Below are 5,396 nucleotides of genomic sequence, written 5' to 3'. Positions count from 1 at the left end.
TAATACATAGAGAGATTTATGCATATGTACATGTGCATAAATACACATACCTCTATGTATATATAGGTATGTATATAATATATTCACACACACACACAGACACATGCGTACACACACATATCTATATACATACACATAGGTATATATGCATTTGCATATTACATTACATTACGTTGTTACATTATAATACATGATATGATATATACATTCTATCTGTCTATCTATCTATCTATCTATCTATCTATCTATCTATCTATCTATCTATCTATCTATCTATCTATCTATCTATATTCGACTTCGCTAATATGTAAGTATTTAGGTAAGTAATGAAATCAAACGAAGAAGAGAAGATAAAACGAAATAAAAAAAAATTGTAAAGAAATGAAAAGAAGAAAAAGAGAGAAAGAGTGACGTTAGTAATATGTAAAATAGTCGTGGGATGTCGGTGTGTGGGAGGTGACAAAGTAATATTGGAGAGAAATGTTGACAGGAATGGCAGCCATTGACAACTTTCACACAAAAGGCGGTAATCTGTAATCATCACAACCAGCAGCAGCAGCAGCAGCAGTCTTCGTATAGAAATACAGAAATAAAACGCAAAAGTACACATACACAGACACAGACACACGCACGTACGCACGCACGCACGTACGCACGCGCGTGCATGCACACACACATGCACACAAACACAAACTTTCATGAACACACGCACACACAAGATATATACATATACGCATACACAGTTAGGTACACACACACACACATAATATATGTATATAATAGATATTATAATATATATATATGTATATATATATATATATATATATATATATATATAAACATATATACATATATATATATACATATTACTTATATATATTAGATACATATATATATATATATATATATATATACATATATACATATATATATATATATAATACATACATATACATATAAATATGCATGTATATATATATATATATATAACATACATACATATAAATATGTATATACATATATATATATATATATATATATATATATATATATATATATATATATATATATTGGAAGTATATGTATACATTTTATGTACATGTACGTAGGCTCGGATACTCACAAACTTGCGTACATACACGCGCGCATATACACAAGCACATGTACATACGCACGCATATACATACACACACACACACACATACACACACAGATTTGGCGATATCCTGATAAATGTATTTATTAAAGAAGTTGAAAAGTTTCATTTGAAGGAACAGAAAAGAAAGTGAAAAGAATGAGAAAGAAAGAAAAGAAGAAAAGGATTAAGGAGAAGGAGAAGGAAAGAGAGAAGAAGAAAAGGGAAAAAGGAAAAGAAAAGGCAGAAAGAAGAAAATGAAAACGAAGGAAATGAATTAGATAACCGAGGAAAAAGAACGGTAAGAAGATGAAAAGAAAGGGATCGAACGCGCAAGATATTGGAAGGGTGATGAAATAATCTGGGAATATTGATTGATTGTTGCATTGAAATCGAAGACAGACAAGAAAACGGAAAACAGGAAGAACAGGGGTTCGATTTTTAATTGCGAAAAGCATCAATAGGGAAGGCGTGTGGCTTAGTGGTTAGGGTATCCGGCTCACGATCGCAAGGTCGTGAGTTCAATTCCCAGCAACGCAAGCCACTTTATTTCACGTTGCTCCAGTCTACTCCACTCAGCTGGCAAAAATGAGTTGTACCTGTTATTCAAAAGAGCCATCCTTGTAACATTCTGTGTTATGCTGAATCTCTCTGAGAATTACATTCAGAGTGCTCGTACGTGTCTGCGGAGTACTCAGCCACATGCACGTTAATTTCACGTGCAGGGTGTTCCATAAATCGGATCTACTCGAACCCTCGTCGTCGTAATCGATAGAGTGCCAGTAGTTAAACATCAACAGTGTAGCTATATAGAAATAGCAGCCGTGAAACCCTGACCAAGTTTACCTGGTCTATCTCTGGTTTCATTTTTATGGAAATATGGAAATATGGAAAGGCGGCGAGCTGGCAGAAGCGTTAGCACACCGGGCGAAATGCGTAGCCGTATTTCGTCTGCCGTTACGTTCTGAGTTCAAATTCCGCCGAGGTCGACTTTGCCTTTCATCCTTTCGGGGTCGATAAATTAAGTACCAGTTACGCACTGGGGTCGATATCATCGACTTAATCCGTTTGTCTGTCCTTGTTTGTCCCTTCTGTGTTTAGCCCCTTGTGGGTAGTAAAGAAATAGGTATTTCGTCTGCCGTTAAGTTCGAGTTCAAATTCCGCCGTGGTCGACTTTGCCTTTCATCTTTCGGGGTCGATAAATAAGTACCAGTTACGCACTGGGGTCGATATAGTCGACTTAATCCTTTTGTCTGTCCTCTCTGTGTTTAGCCCCTTGTAGGCAGTAAAGAAATAAGGTATTTCGTCTGCCGCTACGTTCTGAGTTCAAATTCCGCCGAGGTCGACTTTGCCTTTCATCCTTTCGGGGTCGATAAATTAAGTACCAGTTGCGTAATGGGGTCGATGTAATCGACTTAATCCCTCTGTCTTTTCTTGTTTTTCCCCTCTGTGTTTAACCCCTTGTAGGCAGTAAAAAAATAAGGAAATATGGATCGTTTATGTGGTCGATCGACCTGTTAGAAACAACAACCAAATCTCCCACAAACCAAACTCTATTCTTTTAAATGAGGAAAAGACATATTAGATAACGCAGTTCTATATATCCCTAAAAATGGGGCTGCCAGGTCTGGTATGTCACCACTTCCGCTTAATCAGGTCTGAAGTTGGATTGAATATCAATTCTTTGTAATTTTGGCACAAGGTCAGCAAAGTTGTGTGGGGAGGGGGTAATTCGTTTGGATCATCCTCAGTATAACCCTAACCCTTATCGACACCCCCCCCCCCGAAAGGATTGAATGCAAAATTGAACTCGGTGGAATTTCCATGCGGCAAATACTTAACGAGCCGGAAGAAATTCTGCAAAGCAATTTGTATGACATGCAAAACATTCTGCCAGCTCGCCGCATCATTGGACTAAACAATAACAAACGACATCTGATAGGCATACTGAAAAAAGACAAGGCAGCCTAGAAGAAAAGACATGTGTACGATATCGCACTGGTCGCCATATAATACATCGCAGCACGTGGGAGAACGCAGCGTCCACAGGAATAGAGAAATATATTGGAGGGTATAGTGGGGTGTTATACGTCCGCACTGTCACGCTGCTTCGCATGCAATTCCTCACTGCATGTAGGAGAGTGCTGTGTTTACCGGTGGAAAGAAGTAGATATATAGAGCGGAGAGGATACATGTTCACGATGTCACACACCGCGTGTGTTACCTCAGGGAGTGGAAGAGTAATGATTATATATATATATATATATATATATATATATATATATATATTAATCAATATAGGGTGGCAAAAATTTTGTAGAAAAAAAAAAATTTTTTGCCACCAGCGGCCTAGTGGGAAAAAATTAAATAGTCATAGACCATTTTTAAGTTCAACATCACAATCAAGGAACGGCCATAATAGGCCATTCACCCACTAGAAATAACAGCCAAAGCTTCAACCGCAAAATAACATCAATTCCGTAAACCAGGAGAAAATTAAAAAACATTTACCCTGTAATTTCTTATACGATGCACCGTTTCATCTACTGTTTAATGGTAAACTAACCTGATTAAATTAAATCAAGCCAATCTACCATAGGCCCTTAGAATCATCAGTAAGAAATAGCCAAGTCGGAACAGATTTTTCACGAGGCATTCCGTCCCTGCCTCGGCAATATCTGACCTAAAATTTTCAAATCATCGCACTCGCGCCAAATTTATCGGCAGCAAATAAATATAAGCCGCCGATTCCATTACGGAACTAACCAGAAAATTCATAATTAATCAATATAGGGTGGCAAAAATTTTGTAGAATTTTTTGCCACCAGCGGCCTAGTGGGAAAAATAACTAGGCCGCTGGTGGCAAAAAATTCTACAAAATTTTTTGCCCCCTATATTGATTAATTATGAATTTTCTGGTTAGTTCCGTAATGGAATCGGCGGCTTATATTTATTTGCTGCCGATAAATTTGGCGCGAGTGCGATGATTTGAAAATTTTAGGTCAGATATTGCCGAGGCAGGGACGGAAATGCCTCGTGAAAAAATATCTGTTCCGACTTGGCTATTTCTTACTGATGATTCTAAGGGCCTATGGTAGATTGGCTTGATTTAATTTAATCAGGTTAGTTTACCATTAAACAGTAGATGAAACGGTGCATCGTATAAGAAATTACAGGGTAAATGTTTTTTAATTTTCTCCTGGTTTACGGAATTGATGTTATTTTGCGGTTGAAGCTTTTGGCTGTTTTTTTCTAGTGGTGAATGGCCTATTATGGCCGTTCCTTGATTGTGATATATTATATATATATATATATATATATATATAGATATATATATATATATATAGTATATATATATATATAAATATATTATAATGTATATATAATGTAATATATGGATATATATATATACATTATATATATATAATGTATATAATGTATATATATATATGTATATATATATATATATATTATATATATATTATTTTATATATATATATATATAATATAATGTATATATATGTATATATATGTATATATATATATATATATATATATATATATATATATATATATATATATATATATATATATATATATATATATAATATATATTATCAGCCGAAATTGCGAGGATGATCCGGTTCTTGACTGAAGATTAGAAGCTTCGAATGACCCGTCCGTTTTTTGTGTCGTCTATTTGAGTGTTTTGCGTTCTTGTCCCATTTTGTATATATATATATATATATAGAGAGAGAGAGAGAGAGAGGGAATAACGAATATGCAGGTCTCACCTGGCGGCTTAGTTGAGGATCTATGTGCCATAAATTCAATCAATCAGTGATAATTGGGTCAAAGCAATAACAACAGCGAAAACATCATAAAGAAGAAGAAGAACAACAACAACAACAATAACAGCGTTTACTAATACTTATTAAACATCGACAGAACAACTACAGAAAGATATCACAGTGGTTACAAGAAAACAAGAAAAAGCAAAAACAATAATAATTCCGAACAATTGACATGCAAACAAACGAGTAACATGAGCACAAGAAAAAAACAAAGCTTTAAGCAAAGAACAAAAAAGAAAATAAATTAGAGATAAAGAGAAGATGAAGATTAAGTTGGCAGAAAATTTAAATCTGATCTTCGTGTGGTTTTCACTAAGTTAATCCATCGAGTATCTGTAAGCGTGCATTGAGCTAAAATCAATAGCGTTAGAAATGAAGAGAAGTGGTGAGTTTTTTAAAGCTACAAC

This window comes from Octopus sinensis, linkage group LG16, assembly GCF_006345805.1.
Source record: "Octopus sinensis linkage group LG16, ASM634580v1, whole genome shotgun sequence".
Taxonomy (NCBI): Eukaryota; Metazoa; Mollusca; class Cephalopoda; order Octopoda; family Octopodidae; genus Octopus; species Octopus sinensis.
This window is presented reverse-complemented; position numbering follows the sequence as displayed.